The sequence below is a fragment of the Bacillus rossius genome, chromosome 1 (assembly GCF_032445375.1).
Source record: "Bacillus rossius redtenbacheri isolate Brsri chromosome 1, Brsri_v3, whole genome shotgun sequence".
NCBI classification, from domain to species: domain Eukaryota; kingdom Metazoa; phylum Arthropoda; class Insecta; order Phasmatodea; family Bacillidae; genus Bacillus; species Bacillus rossius.
In genome coordinates, this window is record NC_086330.1 from 316489515 (window position 1) to 316509042 (window position 19528).

General features: G+C 38.1%; 1 protein-coding gene across 1 annotated transcript in view; it reads right to left on the minus strand.

Annotated features, from left to right (window-relative positions):
• The window catches only part of LOC134527943 (dystonin), a 667118-nt gene that overhangs the window by 633573 nt on the left and 14017 nt on the right, over window positions 1-19528 (minus strand). The window lies entirely within an intron of this gene.

Genomic DNA, 19528 nt, shown 5'->3' on the forward strand with positions numbered 1-19528 from the left:
TGGCTGTACACATAAAAGTCAGGACAGTAGCGGAAAGACTCGGTCAGGACCTATAGCAAGAAACCATTCCAGAATTAATCCAGAGCAATTAGGGAAAAACATGGGAAACCGAAGTCACATGCATGGACCGGAATTCGAACCCAGCAGGGCGAGCATGGTTCTCTTTTTCGCCCGTCATAGGGACGACGCGTCATCGGTATGACGCTTCGCCACTAAAAGCGAGCATGGATCTTATTTCGCCTTCCAGCAAGACGCCTTAGCCACGACAGACCCGTCATACGTAAGGCGCAATGGCTTGTCAGTCGTAGACCCGTCATAGCCGTCATAACCCCGTCATACAGCCGACTATGTGTGTAACTTTCATTTAATACTGGGAAATAATTCTTTCAAATTAGTTAAATAATATATTTTCGTGAAATTTAAGGTTTTGCTCAATTCTATTTATTCAGAAATTACGTATGTGAGATATACGATGTATCTAAAAAAAAAAAAAAAATGTTTTTCTCTGAACAAACTTCGAAACAACTTGTTTCCGATAATAATCACGCCGCATAAATAAATATTTTCTATGTTTCATGTGAATAAGACACATTGATTCATTTTCTCGTTATTTTTAACGGCACAATACTCAGTTTAACAAAATATATCATACTAAAAAAAACTGCCAATCTGCCTACTTTTGTCATATCACATAATAAAAAAATAAAGCTCAGGACAAAATAACGTAATATTTCAACAAGATAGAAGATTAACATCACATTAGTTAATTATTCTGTATAAAAGTTAAGTGTTAAACACCTATAAGCGTGTGGCTTATAAAAACTTCTAAAAACAACTAATTTTCCTTTCATCTTTTTACGTGTAATAAAAAAAATCACTTGTAAAAATAAAATACATGCATTGAAAAGATTGAAAATACACAAGAATGCCGCTGATAAATACATAGTAGTCTGATGGTTATTTCAAACGTTCGTTTTATTGCATTTTAAACAGAAAGCATTTCCTCCCAAGATTTAGTGACTTTTAGGTTAGGCCTACTCCCCACCCTCGTTGGTGGCTAGGATTGCTCCTGCATATTGAAACATATTTTATTCACCTAATATTCGCTCAAATACTTTCAGTATGATTAAATTGTAACAATGTAGGAATAATAGTGTTTCACGTAGAGTTGAGAGGTTTCGTGTTTATAGTTCATACGAAAATTGTAATTTGTGAGAGGAGCGGCTTGTGTGAAAAGAAAGTAATTAATTCCGTTAAAGGTGGTTTAAGGGTATTTTTAGTTCCTCTACTCTTCTGGTTGTTATAAAATGCAGACAAAATACTGTCAACTACAGTTTACTTAATAAATTATATTCAGGCATTTAATTAACAACACCGAATTCGTGTTATATTGTTTCAAGTTTGCAAGAGGCTAAATAAATAATATTATCAACGTATTCACCCAATACATATGCTACGGTACAAAATAGTATGAATAACACTTGCAGTGCACTAGAAAATATGCTATAAACAAGTCTAAGGATAATGTAATTAAATATAACAGTAGTATTTTTTGAACAGTAAGGTATTTAAGGGACGTATAGCACACCGAGTTGTTTCGGTACATTCAAATCGGCAAATTAACTTTAACGGTGACAAAAATTACCAAATAATGATTAAATCAGGTCTAGTATTGTAATGTTTCACGTCGAATTACAAGTGTTTTTAATTTTTTTTTCATCATATGATTTAAAGTATAACTGACCATTGAAAACAAAATTAATAATAACGGGCAACACGTTTCACAAGATCGCTAAATAATATTGTAATATTAAAAACTACAAACTTTCACAGTTTATAATACACTGCTTAACCTTTTTATATACTATTTAATAATCATAAACGACTTTGCTATATAAAATGATTTTATTATATTTTGAGACTGAGACGTGACGGGTGTTTTACTGGGCAAAATATAGTCTGTAAAACTTATATTAGCGGAAAACCAACAGGCGTACAATGAAAAATGATATAAATATTGAATATAGTTGTGGAAAATATATAATTCGATAGACACATCATGCCTAAGTTTTATGAATGTCCACAATCTTGTTTTCGTGTATGTAGTTTTCTATTGGCTGTAAATTGCTAGCAGATACACCAACTGCCAAATAAAACACATCCTTTCTGTAAATTCAATGCCAACCTCTGCATATTATCGATTGCCAAGCCGTCGTAGGTAACGCGCCTTAGCGATGACGGGAGAGATATGACGATGGGATCCGTGCTCGCATTTTCACGCGGCCGTCACAACTCAGCCGTCATACCGGCGACGCATCGTCGCTATGACGGTGGCGAGCGAAAGAACCATGCTCGACCTGCAGGTTCTTTCGAGTGCGAGTCCGACGTTTCACCATCGCCCCACGCTCGGTGGCGCGCACTACTGTGCCATCGCTTACATCAGCAAACGCTGAGCACATGCACAGAATACAAACATCAGTTTACTTCATGTTCAGCTTATGGTGCGAATCCAAGTGGTGGTATGGAACAAATCCATACCTCAGTCGCAACATCGCGACGTTGTTCGTAATTGCGAACGAACCAGACTTTCATTTAACAAATAAAAGGTTAACGCGGTAAAGGGTTAAAGCAAGAATTCAGATGTTGTAACGTAACATTGCCAGGGTAATATATGTTACTGGTTACAACACGACTGGCTTATTCGAGCGACTGACACTGAAAACGCCCAGGAAGGGCATCGCCTAGCCTGCAGGCCTGCAAGTGCAAGTGACAGCGAGCGATAGTGTCGACCTTCGAAGCACGGCTATGTAATAAACCCTTCGCCCCGACATCGCGAGCAGTCTGCGTGCGAGTGCCATAGTTCATGCGACGAGCGTACGATTGAACGGCTTTAGAAAGTCCTACACGGTGACATAAAATCTTGAACGACTCTCGGTGACCGTGATTGCCAAGGTCGCAAGTGACGGAGGCGTGGCCACCAGCCGCGTCGCCAAGACTTCAGCCAGGTTGCCCATCCCACGGATGGCTTATCTGGGAGCCAGTCAGCAGGTGGCAGGTGGCAGGTGCTGCCCCCCCCCCCCCCCGGCCCTTTCAGCCTTGACACGTGTCCGCCACGTGGGGGGTCCCCTCTTCTTCCACGCCGCGCGCATCCAGTGCTTTTGCCAACGTAACATCCTGGCGAATAAACGTGTTCCTTGGACACGTTAAAACGTGCCCAAGGAAGGGCAGCATTAGAAAAGGACATTGTTACAAGGCAAAGTAGAAGCCAGTAAACCTAGAGAAAGAAACAGCAAGTAGATGAATCGATTAAACAAAGATGATCACTCCACTACATCTCCACATTACTCTATGCTCTGGGTGGAGAAATCGCATCAGGGATATGTTATTAAGAAAACGAAGAAATGATGTCGGGATACCCAGCAACAAATAACGCGACTGATGATTTTTAGCGTTAGACTAATATTCAACCTCCACCAAAGAATTATAAAATCACATGCAAAACTACTACGACGTTTATCAAGTGAGCTGCCAATGAGCAGGATATTACGGAAAGGACTGCTAGTCTATCTTAGAGGCCAATAAACCCGCTAAGCACTTGCTCTTCTATGCATCTAGCCATGACTGGAGACCCGGAAGTTTCGAGGATTATTAAACCAGTTAAATTCTAAACACAACAAATTTTAAATTATGTAACAGTCATTCATCGATGGTCGATTTCTCAATTACATGGAAGATACGCGAAACTTCACAGGCATTGTATCATTGCCACTGAAACTGTTGCATATGTTGTACGTGCTTTCCAGACAGTTGCAACAAGAGCGGCGTTTTTATTCATTAGGCCTTAATTTTCAATTAAATACTATCAAATAAACATAAAATCGGAAGATACGAATTTGTAGGCAATAAGAGAGCGATACCGTCCATTTTTTTCAACTAAGGGAGACGATATTGTCTAAGATTTGCTATTAGAGCGATATCCTTTCTAATATAAAACACTAGCCCTGGAATTTTATTCTAATTTCAGGTAATTTTTCGATATTTTGCATGAATATAATATACAAACCTGATTTTCAAGGGTGAAAACGCCTTTAGATCTTAGATACGCTGTAAGTGACTTAAAAATCTACATCTAATCCCAATTTCCGTAAGGATTCACCTCCAGCAATACTGTGGGGCTTATAAAGAGTGCGTTTAGCAACCTGTCTATAAAAATGTGTACGGAAAATCAGTTTTGACCTAGTTTCGGTCTACTGTTTGGAAGCTATTCACAAACCATTGTACAATTTAAGAGGCTGTGTTAGTCGTGCACAAGAGAGCAAGCAATTGTTTCCGCTAGACCTTTTTGCACGGCGAAGTGCCTGTGCGCCGGAAGCAACGCACCGCCGCTACATCCGGTCAGACACCATCTTGAGCAGGGCGGCCGCGGACCGCAGGGCAGGGGATAGTGGTTTGCGGGGAGCCCAGGGAACTAGCACAGCACCGCACAGTCACTAACTAGGGATGTATCTCGGCTTTGAATATATATACTGTATAGAAGTCGCCAGCTCAGGTTAAAATTTCTAATACGGTTTGAGGTAGTTGTTTAATTCACCGCCGCAATCGCCACCATCTCTAGGGCATCGACTTGTGGTGGTCCCTAGCGGACAAGTGTCGAACTATTCAAACACCCCTTCCCCCACCCTCCCACAAACATGCTTTGTCCTCCACCCACCCTCTACCCCACCGCTCATCCCTACAGTTTTGTGACGCACAAACTCCCGTTGAACGACCTTGAGCTGCAGTGAATGTTGGGTGGGTGGTGCGGGGGAATGACAGCGGGCGACAGTGCTGGGCTCTAACGTTTAAATAACAACCTAAGACGATACAGGGCGTTACGGCAGCGCACTGCAGCGGTGAAGTTCCCAAGCTGCTCATCATACGCTCCTGAAAAACGTAGAGTAAATCCTATCCACTCGCGACTTCTATACAGTATATATATTCAAAGATCTCGGCGACTGGCGTTTATGAGCGGTACCGAGGGCTTAATGTTCGCGCTTTTTCAAGTTATTATCAACTAGAGAAATGTAAACACTATCGCCAGCAGGAGAATATACGTAGAATTTTTTTTTGTTTTAGGGTAACTTTGCCTATTCGCACTGTAAAATAAATTACTTTTGCTAACTGAGCAATTTCGTTGTTTTAACTACCTTTTCAAAATCTTTCTAATTTAACAAAGTATTTTTTTGCCGTAAGGCTTCCAAATATCTTATTCCCCTGAATATATAGTAGATATGTTTGATTTGATTTTGAATTGATATCAATAGTAGGGTTCGTATAATTGCGGAGCAAAATAAATTAATTAGTCACAGTATCAAATAATTTAGTGCAGCGTGGTGATTTAATATATATTTAAAAAATGCCTATAACTCGAAAATATTTAAATTTTTTGTTTTTGAGCTGTAATTTACTGGCCTATAAACCGTTCTCAGCTTGACTTTGAATTATGGGACATTCTGTATAACTAACCCTAGGATTGTGCTACGAATTTTAATTACACTTATTGTATAATTATTTTTAACTTATAAGCACTCCAGCTTGTTAATATATAATTTCAGTTACCTTAACTTACAGGGGGAATAAAATCTCCTTCACACTAATCAATCACATTTTGGATGGGCAAATTGCAAACGCAAGCGGCGCACTAACAAATCTGTGGTCCCGGTCATTTTCAAATACTACAAAAGCCAAAAACGGCGTCATGGCCCACACAGTTGAAACGCTGATGAATTTCTAAAATCTTATAACTGTTTATATACCCAGGTTCAATACTTATACATTCAATAATTTTAACAAAAGCGCGGTTGGGATTCCAAATGTAAAAGGGCAAGAATTATATATATATATATATATATGCGTCTTATCAGCATTTATAACAGATGGCTGTACACATAAAAGTCAGGACAGTAGCGGAAAGACTCGGTCAGGACCTATAGCAAGAAACCATTCCAGAATTAATCCAGAGCAATTAGGGAAAAACATGGGAAACCGAAGTCACATGCATGGACCGGAATTCGAACCCAGCAGGGCGAGCATGGTTCTCTTTTTCGCCCGTCATAGGGACGACGCGTCATCGGTATGACGCTTCGCCACTAAAAGCGAGCATGGATCTTATTTCGCCTTCCAGCAAGACGCCTTAGCCACGACAGACCCGTCATACGTAAGGCGCAATGGCTTGTCAGTCGTAGACCCGTCATAGCCGTCATAACCCCGTCATACAGCCGACTATGTGTGTAACTTTCATTTAATACTGGGAAATAATTCTTTCAAATTAGTTAAATAATATATTTTCGTGAAATTTAAGGTTTTGCTCAATTCTATTTATTCAGAAATTACGTATGTGAGATATACGATGTATCTAAAAAAAAAAAAAAAATGTTTTTCTCTGAACAAACTTCGAAACAACTTGTTTCCGATAATAATCACGCCGCATAAATAAATATTTTCTATGTTTCATGTGAATAAGACACATTGATTCATTTTCTCGTTATTTTTAACGGCACAATACTCAGTTTAACAAAATATATCATACTAAAAAAAACTGCCAATCTGCCTACTTTTGTCATATCACATAATAAAAAAATAAAGCTCAGGACAAAATAACGTAATATTTCAACAAGATAGAAGATTAACATCACATTAGTTAATTATTCTGTATAAAAGTTAAGTGTTAAACACCTATAAGCGTGTGGCTTATAAAAACTTCTAAAAACAACTAATTTTCCTTTCATCTTTTTACGTGTAATAAAAAAAATCACTTGTAAAAATAAAATACATGCATTGAAAAGATTGAAAATACACAAGAATGCCGCTGATAAATACATAGTAGTCTGATGGTTATTTCAAACGTTCGTTTTATTGCATTTTAAACAGAAAGCATTTCCTCCCAAGATTTAGTGACTTTTAGGTTAGGCCTACTCCCCACCCTCGTTGGTGGCTAGGATTGCTCCTGCATATTGAAACATATTTTATTCACCTAATATTCGCTCAAATACTTTCAGTATGATTAAATTGTAACAATGTAGGAATAATAGTGTTTCACGTAGAGTTGAGAGGTTTCGTGTTTATAGTTCATACGAAAATTGTAATTTGTGAGAGGAGCGGCTTGTGTGAAAAGAAAGTAATTAATTCCGTTAAAGGTGGTTTAAGGGTATTTTTAGTTCCTCTACTCTTCTGGTTGTTATAAAATGCAGACAAAATACTGTCAACTACAGTTTACTTAATAAATTATATTCAGGCATTTAATTAACAACACCGAATTCGTGTTATATTGTTTCAAGTTTGCAAGAGGCTAAATAAATAATATTATCAACGTATTCACCCAATACATATGCTACGGTACAAAATAGTATGAATAACACTTGCAGTGCACTAGAAAATATGCTATAAACAAGTCTAAGGATAATGTAATTAAATATAACAGTAGTATTTTTTGAACAGTAAGGTATTTAAGGGACGTATAGCACACCGAGTTGTTTCGGTACATTCAAATCGGCAAATTAACTTTAACGGTGACAAAAATTACCAAATAATGATTAAATCAGGTCTAGTATTGTAATGTTTCACGTCGAATTACAAGTGTTTTTAATTTTTTTTTCATCATATGATTTAAAGTATAACTGACCATTGAAAACAAAATTAATAATAACGGGCAACACGTTTCACAAGATCGCTAAATAATATTGTAATATTAAAAACTACAAACTTTCACAGTTTATAATACACTGCTTAACCTTTTTATATACTATTTAATAATCATAAACGACTTTGCTATATAAAATGATTTTATTATATTTTGAGACTGAGACGTGACGGGTGTTTTACTGGGCAAAATATAGTCTGTAAAACTTATATTAGCGGAAAACCAACAGGCGTACAATGAAAAATGATATAAATATTGAATATAGTTGTGGAAAATATATAATTCGATAGACACATCATGCCTAAGTTTTATGAATGTCCACAATCTTGTTTTCGTGTATGTAGTTTTCTATTGGCTGTAAATTGCTAGCAGATACACCAACTGCCAAATAAAACACATCCTTTCTGTAAATTCAATGCCAACCTCTGCATATTATCGATTGCCAAGCCGTCGTAGGTAACGCGCCTTAGCGATGACGGGAGAGATATGACGATGGGATCCGTGCTCGCATTTTCACGCGGCCGTCACAACTCAGCCGTCATACCGGCGACGCATCGTCGCTATGACGGTGGCGAGCGAAAGAACCATGCTCGACCTGCAGGTTCTTTCGAGTGCGAGTCCGACGTTTCACCATCGCCCCACGCTCGGTGGCGCGCACTACTGTGCCATCGCTTACATCAGCAAACGCTGAGCACATGCACAGAATACAAACATCAGTTTACTTCATGTTCAGCTTATGGTGCGAATCCAAGTGGTGGTATGGAACAAATCCATACCTCAGTCGCAACATCGCGACGTTGTTCGTAATTGCGAACGAACCAGACTTTCATTTAACAAATAAAAGGTTAACGCGGTAAAGGGTTAAAGCAAGAATTCAGATGTTGTAATGTAACATTGCCAGGGTAATATATGTTACTGGTTACAACACGACTGGCTTATTCGAGCGACTGACACTGAAAACGCCCAGGAAGGGCATCGCCTAGCCTGCAGGCCTGCAAGTGCAAGTGACAGCGAGCGATAGTGTCGACCTTCGAAGCACGGCTATGTAATAAACCCTTCGCCCCGACATCGCGAGCAGTCTGCGTGCGAGTGCCATAGTTCATGCGACGAGCGTACGATTGAACGGCTTTAGAAAGTCCTACACGGTGACATAAAATCTTGAACGACTCTCGGTGACCGTGATTGCCAAGGTCGCAAGTGACGGAGGCGTGGCCACCAGCCGCGTCGCCAAGACTTCAGCCAGGTTGCCCATCCCACGGATGGCTTATCTGGGAGCCAGTCAGCAGGTGGCAGGTGGCAGGTGCTGCCCCCCCCCCCCCGGCCCTTTCAGCCTTGACACGTGTCCGCCACGTGGGGGGTCCCCTCTTCTTCCACGCCGCGCGCATCCAGTGCTTTTGCCAACGTAACATCCTGGCGAATAAACGTGTTCCTTGGACACGTTAAAACGTGCCCAAGGAAGGGCAGCATTAGAAAAGGACATTGTTACAAGGCAAAGTAGAAGCCAGTAAACCTAGAGAAAGAAACAGCAAGTAGATGAATCGATTAAACAAAGATGATCACTCCACTACATCTCCACATTACTCTATGCTCTGGGTGGAGAAATCGCATCAGGGATATGTTATTAAGAAAACGAAGAAATGATGTCGGGATACCCAGCAACAAATAACGCGACTGATGATTTTTAGCGTTAGACTAATATTCAACCTCCACCAAAGAATTATAAAATCACATGCAAAACTACTACGACGTTTATCAAGTGAGCTGCCAATGAGCAGGATATTACGGAAAGGACTGCTAGTCTATCTTAGAGGCCAATAAACCCGCTAAGCACTTGCTCTTCTATGCATCTAGCCATGACTGGAGACCCGGAAGTTTCGAGGATTATTAAACCAGTTAAATTCTAAACACAACAAATTTTAAATTATGTAACAGTCATTCATCGATGGTCGATTTCTCAATTACATGGAAGATACGCGAAACTTCACAGGCATTGTATCATTGCCACTGAAACTGTTGCATATGTTGTACGTGCTTTCCAGACAGTTGCAACAAGAGCGGCGTTTTTATTCATTAGGCCTTAATTTTCAATTAAATACTATCAAATAAACATAAAATCGGAAGATACGAATTTGTAGGCAATAAGAGAGCGATACCGTCCATTTTTTTCAACTAAGGGAGACGATATTGTCTAAGATTTGCTATTAGAGCGATATCCTTTCTAATATAAAACACTAGCCCTGGAATTTTATTCTAATTTCAGGTAATTTTTCGATATTTTGCATGAATATAATATACAAACCTGATTTTCAAGGGTGAAAACGCCTTTAGATCTTAGATACGCTGTAAGTGACTTAAAAATCTACATCTAATCCCAATTTCCGTAAGGATTCACCTCCAGCAATACTGTGGGGCTTATAAAGAGTGCGTTTAGCAACCTGTCTATAAAAATGTGTACGGAAAATCAGTTTTGACCTAGTTTCGGTCTACTGTTTGGAAGCTATTCACAAACCATTGTACAATTTAAGAGGCTGTGTTAGTCGTGCACAAGAGAGCAAGCAATTGTTTCCGCTAGACCTTTTTGCACGGCGAAGTGCCTGTGCGCCGGAAGCAACGCACCGCCGCTACATCCGGTCAGACACCATCTTGAGCAGGGCGGCCGCGGACCGCAGGGCAGGGGATAGTGGTTTGCGGGGAGCCCAGGGAACTAGCACAGCACCGCACAGTCACTAACTAGGGATGTATCTCGGCTTTGAATATATATACTGTATAGAAGTCGCCAGCTCAGGTTAAAATTTCTAATACGGTTTGAGGTAGTTGTTTAATTCACCGCCGCAATCGCCACCATCTCTAGGGCATCGACTTGTGGTGGTCCCTAGCGGACAAGTGTCGAACTATTCAAACACCCCTTCCCCCACCCTCCCACAAACATGCTTTGTCCTCCACCCACCCTCTACCCCACCGCTCATCCCTACAGTTTTGTGACGCACAAACTCCCGTTGAACGACCTTGAGCTGCAGTGAATGTTGGGTGGGTGGTGCGGGGGAATGACAGCGGGCGACAGTGCTGGGCTCTAACGTTTAAATAACAACCTAAGACGATACAGGGCGTTACGGCAGCGCACTGCAGCGGTGAAGTTCCCAAGCTGCTCATCATACGCTCCTGAAAAACGTAGAGTAAATCCTATCCACTCGCGACTTCTATACAGTATATATATTCAAAGATCTCGGCGACTGGCGTTTATGAGCGGTACCGAGGGCTTAATGTTCGCGCTTTTTCAAGTTATTATCAACTAGAGAAATGTAAACACTATCGCCAGCAGGAGAATATACGTAGAATTTTTTTTTGTTTTAGGGGGAGGGGATAGAACCACTTTGCACGCTGTTCGCTTTCAAATTCTTTCTATTCGTTGTTGGGAATGATTGAAGGGAGAGAAAGTCACTAGACGGCCGTAAAATACACTATATAAATTGTATATTTGTTCAATTTATTTTTATTTTTGTTTCCCGACAAGAAACATCTCAACCCAATAATACATGAGCCACATATATGATATATCAGCACTACTCCGCGAATGCAAACTTTTGCTTTCATGAGAGCGCACTCCGTCTTTATTTGTCCAGTTCGCACTGTAAACTATACAAACTTTTGCCAATAGATTCTGATCATCTTCTCATAGAGGCATGTTATTTTATTAGGAAATAATCTAGGGACGTAAGAGTACTAAGCATTAGAAATACGTGTAAAAACTATTACGATTGAAGGTTTTTTATTTAATTGCACCAAGTAGTTGCTATAAAAGTACAAAATTTTGATAACTGAGCTTCCATCGCAGGACAAGAACATAAAACTTAAGCAGTTCTTACACGCTCAATGATATTGACAATATTAGTATTGATCACGCAGCCGTGCCAACCTGTCTCACACCTTCATAACTCACACGATGAATATTATTCACAATAGTTTAGTCGATACATTTTCTCAATACCTCTCTATCTGCAGAACGAGTAGGGTGAATATGTGTGCTTACGCAAATTTCAAGTGTTAATAGTCATGTGTACCTACCTTTTTCTCCTGTTTTAACCTTGATAAAATAACCTCTCTTTTAGTCCATTAGGGAGCGAATTTTGAAAATGTTTAAACATTGGCTTTTTCTTTTCAGTGCAAATCAAGCCAACATTCACAGTACCTGTTTAATTGTATCTGATTACAACATAGCCTTAATAAACATTTTTTTCACCTCATTAAGAGATGAATTTAATAAATAGTACAACACTGCGTTGTTTTTCATGTAGGCCCTTGATCACAACAAACATTTTTTTAAACCTTTCATGTCTATGGACAGATGAAACAAACAAAAAAAAACGCTACATATTTTACCCCTGAGGTGATACAGACGAAATAGGTTTGTTTTTCGAATTTACATCATCTGGAGGTGTAGAATTTAAGACTTTTTTTTACATTTAAAAAAAAACGTGTTTTATACCGCTTCTTAACACTGGCATATTCATAACGTACCTACGGATTCTTATGTCGTCACAAAAACGTTGACACAGTAATATGGAAACCATGCACTCCGTTCGTATTTCTCAATGAAGTCGCGAGGGCATTTTGGTCTTCACAGGAACCGGATTCAAGTCAACAGCATCTTCATTGTTCGAGAGGTCAATGTTCGGAAGGTCGGTCATTATGACCTTCACATAGGCGCGACGTGAACTGAAAGTGACTGTTCATGGAAAAATTGACGCTCGCCCCTACACGATCAATATTATTAACAAACAATATCCATCCACTTTCCAGGAATGATTCCCGAAAATTCTGTTTTTTTTTTTTCAATACTCCATCCAGTGTTTTTTTTTTTTTTTTTACTATACACGGTCTATATAATTGTCAAAATGACAAGGTATGTTCAACATTATTGATCGTGTAAGGTCTGCTTTACGTACATACACATAAGTTGCCTCCGTGCGATATATCAGGAACGGTAGATTTCAGGGTGAATCCATCCAAACTCACATCCTAATGCCCCGTTCACTATTATTATTAACATGACTGTATGGTCTCAAATAGATAAAACAAAATCGGACACGGAGACGAGTCTGTCTACAAATCGATTTAATAGCTCCCGAAAATATAAATCCTATACACTTCAAAATAATTGTTAAAGCCGTTTTAAAAATAATACAATACAATTTTATTTATCAATAATTAAATAAAATCGTTTTGCCTGATTTTCTAACACTCATATCTTATACATGTGTATTTGTGCTAATAACAGCATTAGTTAAAAATATTGGATCTTTTATTTAACTAGACACAAAAACGTCGATATGAATACAGATATTAATAAACAATAACTTTTATCTTTATTATGTTATTGACCTGTGTGAATTACTATTCTGCCCATTGAACGAAATCACTGGTTCAGATAGCACACAATAATAATAATAATAATAACCAACAGCACGCGCACTAAGAACAACCGTGAACCCCAGCACTCACTGCGGCCACGGAGGAACAGGAAGCTCCTGGTTAGCTGGATAAGGAAGGCGCGAATGGAACCGCACTGCGAGGGGAAATACCTGCGGACTGCGGCGAAGTCTGTTGGCAGGGCCGTCGAGAGAAACCACGGGCCTTGGGGCAAATAATTTCACCCGGTTCTTTTCGAACATTACTTAGTGTACAATTTTTTCAAATCTCATAATTTAAAAATAATCTACGGAGTGTAAACGTTACAATGGCCATAACTGGTAGGTTTTCAATTAATTATATTAGTAATATATTTGTAACTTCATTATCTCAGGGAAAACTCAAACATTAAAAAAAAGTCGAAACTCAACCGGGCCCCGGGGATTCTGCCCCCTCTGCTCCACCCCTTCCGACGGTCATAACTGGTGGCATGACGACGCAGTGATCACCGTATCTCATAACTGACCCTATGTTAGCACTTTATTTTATTTTCATAATAGTTTATAAGCCTTTCTGAAATATGTTAGCATGTTAGCGATCCCAATAACAAATTTTGAAGAAAATCTGGTCAAGGCATTTCTTTACATACCTCGTACGGCTTAAAATAAACGGACAATTAAATTAGTACTACTATTCCAGACGTGGGTAGAAGCTCACAGTCCTGTCTTACCGACAAGTTTCAATGCCTCAGTTCCCGACATGGTACGTACCTATTGGTACGCAAATAAAGCTTAATTGTTGTTTGCTCACCCCTCAAGACAGCTTGATATGCAAAATCTTTAACCAAAGATACTGATGCACCTGAAATGAACTTCTCTAATCAATAGGCTTCAAAACTCACTTGAATTTTCAAGAAAAAAAAATTCAACTATTTTCTTCACTCATATGCTCAAGTTTAGCTATGGACTGCGTAGCCTAGTAAATGAGTGAATATGCGTGAACGTGTGAATGTGCTACTGTACAACATAATTTTATTAAGTTTATAGCAGTTGATCAATTTTAAACTTTTGTTTCCAATATAAATATTGTAGTATAGTTCGTAATAACACGCCACTTCGTTATTTTCTTTTTCATACACAGAATATATGTTTAGCATATTCTAGATCTCAAATATTGTTTACTAACTATATTTTTTGCATTTAATTCACATTGTTCTATAAAATATATTGTCTTTGTCGAGTGTCTTCAAATTCCTTGTAATGAATTATATATTTAGAATAACTTAGGTTGATACATTTTTGTTATAATCATTCTAAATTTGGTTTACATTTGAGTGGTTAAGTGGAAAACAATGCCTTAAAGGATGTATTTGTGTTAGTGAGGCGGGATTATAAGAGCAATGCTCGCTGGTGCTTTTAGCACGGTATCGCATCTACGCGCAAAGCTCTGAATGGTGCGCAGTCGTCGTGCATAAGGCAGCTGTGAGATCTGAAGAGTAACCATAACATTATATGGTGGAGAAATGAAGATAATGGTGTAACGCAAGTCCCTTGAGTGCACACGCTTTTTGCCATTTTCACTCTTCTAAAAATACATTTTCAAAACGAAATCCGGAAACAGAACTACTCATCCGCCCTCAACGTATACTTAAATGCTTTTCGTAAGCAGACACCACTACGATATCTTGAGCAGTGTTTAAATCACGAGGTTTTTTTTTCTGAAGCTCTGCACACCGTATGTGTGTCCGGGAAGGCGAGGGCACTTAACTTCGTCACATCAAACAAGCCTATGAAACAAATAAAATAATGTAACGTCGACTCGTGGCTCGTCACAACTCTGGCAGACACCAATACGGTAATTCTAACTGACTACGTTGGTTCGCAGGATCGCAGCTAGGATTGTGTGAAGGAGGGTCCAGTATAACCATTATATTATTTTATAACAATAAGTTTTTTCTATATTTAAATTTTAAAATAAAATTAACTGTCACGCTAAAATCTCAGAACGCCAACGTTCACAAATATAAATTTAATAATTATTTGCTTGAGAAAAAAACAGAACATTGCATGTTTTGGTTTTTATTTTATCGTTTTAATACTTTGTTCTCAATCATAAAATATATATAAATGTTATTAAATACATGATTCACACATGTCAAGTTTGTATGAAAGACATGCTTACAGTAACACGCATGCCACTCGGCACTGGGAAAACAATTCCTTCTAAAGAGATGTCTCTGTAACGTCATGCAGCTTGAGTTCTGTTCTTAAATCGTGTGAATATGGGGGGGGGGGGTGTCTCCCCCCTGGCAAGGTGCTGTCGGATGGCAGAACGATCCCAGCCCTCGCCACACAAGCGTGCTGCCACGGTCACCAGTCACCAAGCGCCCCAGAAGCAGCGGGCTTGTTCAGTTCTACTCTCCAGAAATCACTAGCACAATCAGTTGATGCGTGGGTACTAGCTATTAGGCCCAAGGTCAGTCTCATTACCCTGATTCCTCCACTCACTTGACACTCGCATGCTCACACAGTTCAGCAGCTAAGGTCAATTTATTTCGCCAACGCAACTAATTGACGCGAAATTAGGGCACTTTATTTTCACAGCCTTTTTCACTAAACAGCTTCAGTTAGGTTCATAATGTATTTAACCCTTTAGAACCGAGTTAAGTTACATGAAAGGCACAGTTATGTGTTTGACGACTAAACAAATATTTTAATTTCTTTTTTTTTCTATCGAAATTTCTTCTAATATTTTTGGTACACACCCGGAAAATCTAAGCACGCCTTCCACGTGCGAGAAAGGCGTGAAATGTATTTATATTCAAATGATTTTGGGGCTACCTAAAATTTTCCGCGGTGACGATGAGGAACAAAGCGTCCAAGTTTTTTCATAAAAACAACCGTTCGTCCTAGTTTTAATGATGTTTTCACAATATTAGACATATTGAGGAAAAATTAGAAACTATTGATGTGCAATAACTTACTGAGACCTGGTTCATACACGATTGTCTCAAACGTTTATTGGCACGTGATAAATTGAGTTATACTTCTTCCTTTGTTGCAGTAAGCATACCAACATCATAATCTTAAAACGTGTGATTACTACGGCATGATGAGAACATAGAACAGTCTTAAGTTTGATTTTCTCATTTAAATTCACTAACTAGTCCTAATTGTTCCCGCTTTGCTGAAACAAAAATTCATTTGAAGCCTTAACGAGCCCGTACACACGGAATTATTACATTTTATATGGACAGAAACAAGGAATCACTAAAGGTGACATCAGCACAAATCAAATTCCACATCGCCTCTATGCGAAATGTAGTGACCTATCGTGTAGTTCCCTCAGTGCTGTGATAATTATAACTACTGGATTTTAAGATATGAAGCTATGATTTTTTTTAACTATTGCGTTGGCTAACGAAAGTTACACTTAGGTCCCTTGGTGAGTTTCAAAGATTATATTGGAATATCTATTATTTTATAGCTTCATTAAAAAGTATCAATGTAACATTTATCAGACCTGAAATTATTTGAATGCCAGCATCCTAGATACTTCAAAGTCTTTCCGTTAAAACAATTACGAATAAAATTATGTAGGTACAAACTGTATAATTCGGAGAAAGAAAGCGAATAAGCTCTATGATGCAGTGCAGGACAGCTGCTGATCACGTTGCAAACACGTCTTTTTTGAGAACACAATTTAGTATCGTAACCCGTATGTCACCAACTTACCTATGAATCCGTTCCTTATCGATACACTGGCTCCATAATGCCACGACGCTTTAATCCGCTAAAAGCGATAAGCAAAGTAACTCGGACTTGACCTTGATCACACTTCCACTTCAAAGCTGTGACCTGTGTATCATGTGCCATGAATATACTTCGATTTTGTGATTTACTTTAATTTTTTAGGTTACGAAACAATATTTTTCCCAGCGTTATCAACATATCTTTTCCTTGCAAATGTTTTCACAAATTGGAAGTGCTGCTTAAATCTAACTTAATATAGACAAAAAAATAAGAGCGAGTCTTTTAGTACTCGCCGGTGATATTGTAAATATCGAACCTCGGTACCGAACAAATTAATGTATTCTAATGTCGCAAATAAACTTAAAATACAAAACTCGGACACCGAATTTAACATACAATTCTTTAAAATAATGCCGAGTGTGATAAATATACGAAAAGTATTCATTTCAGGGGAAGATGGTAAACGTTTTCCTCTTTTTAAAACTAGACTAAAATTAATTCTGTTAAAACAAGATGGCATAACTGATTCCGTAGGACTAGTCGAACATTAGTAGTAGTATATATATATATATATTCAAAGGTAGTACCGAACGCGTCGCATGTCGCTGAACATGTCAACGCTGAACATGTGACATTTCTCCCTAAACCTACATTAAAATTGCCTGAGTTTTTGAGGTTATATTGCTTTAGGGGAGTTAAGGGTGAAATTTTAGTTTACGCCAGAAATGTAATGATATAAGCGCGCATTACACAGCGGAAATTTGACAAGTTGAAAGTCCAATGCGCATGCATGCAGAAACTGCTATGGCCATGAGGCAAAGTCGTCAAGATGGCGGAGCCACGTGTGGCAATATGCACCCGTACATGTTCCGCAAATATCGGGGGATGTGCTAAGCATATTGGCGTGCCAAAGTAAACTTTATGGTTGTGAAACTATCCATTTTGTAAAATCGAATAGTCATAACAAAATATAATAGCATTTTAAAAAATACCTATAATTTACTAGCCAGGAAAAATGTGTTGGGACAAACATGGCGTCAAAGATATTACAAACGTAGCGCTATCTTTCAGGTATTTTCCAAACTAAAAGTTGCAGTCCAATAGATCCTGGCTTTGGACTTGATTTCGGACAAGGATTTTTTTTTTTCAAATACTGCCCATCTTGATAAAATTCATTAAACAGTGAACGGCATACAGTTTTCGCACGCGTTAGAAGTTATACTTCTATGGCATTACTAATAAATTAAACTAAAACATTTTAAAACACATCGTAACATTAAGTATATGTTTGTATATTTGTTTTGCTTACACGACTGAAATCAGTCTGTAACTCCTTCTTACAAACAAAACTCATTGAACTAATTCAACATTATTATTATATATATTAAAATGTTATTAAAACACGTACCTATTTTTTTTTCCAGTGATCAGCTTTGAACTATGTACGCGAAATACCACTGCGCCATCGGGACAATTTGAAGTTAGACGGGAGAAAGTATATTATTATTTTTATTCAAATATAAAGTACTATTAAGCTATCTGTAGCCAATTCCTTTGAAGTGAGGGCAAACGGGGGCAAATAAAGTGCTGTGTAATCAATTTTTAGACAATAAACTGCTTAAATAGCACCATTTTCCAACTTGAAATACAAATTTTCACGGGGGAGGACCCCCGGACTTCAATAGGGGGGATCGATGATTCTTTATAAAAAAGTATATTGCCCCCCCCCCCCCCCTTTGGAAATTTAGTTGTTGCGCCCTTGCCTACAACCACAAATTCATAGATTAACTTAATGCCACCTGTTATTACCATCAGCCAGGATTTTTTTTTTTTTGCAATTAAATGTCTAAAGCCAACTAAATCAACAGGAGTAGATGGTATTTCAAACTTTATTATAAATGGCTGCAAAGAGATTTTAGCACTGTTTTAACTCACATCTTCAATAAAAGTTGTCTTCTGGAATCCATCCAAAATTATGGAAACAAGCTGTTGTAGAGCCAATTTTTTTTTAAAAAGTGACAATAATTAGTTACAAACTATAGATAAATTTCAATTTTAGGTGGTTTTTATAAAGTTTTTGAACAAATCATACCCAAACAGATTTCTTTTCATACATCCAATTTAATATCAGACTGTCAACATGGTTTTGTACCAGGTAAAACTACTATTACAAATTTATTTGCATTTGTTAACTATACGTACGGCGAAATTGCTATATATTTTGAAAGTAAAGTATCTGATACATGCAATCATTCTCTAATTGTAGATAAATTAACTAGTTACGGTTTGAACGCTTAAACTAATTGGTTTCGTAGCTATCTAAATAAAAGATCTTTTGCAGTTCGAAATGAAAATACTTTATTTTCTACTTTAAAGACACCATCAGGAGTGCCTCGGGGGGTAACTCTTGTGACCTTTTTTATTTGTAAATTTTATAAATGACATAGTTGATGTAGTCAAGCATACCAGAGCTCTCCTCTATGCTGATGATCTAAAAATAGGCCTATATACTACCATTAGAATACCAAGTGATTATATATAAATGCAGGAAGATATAAATATTGTAACTAAATGGTGTCAAACTAATGGAATGAAAATAAATATAAATAAGATTAAAGTTATACACATTGTCGGAAGACTTATAAAGAAAATTTTAATTACGTAACAAACAACAACATGATACGGAGAACTC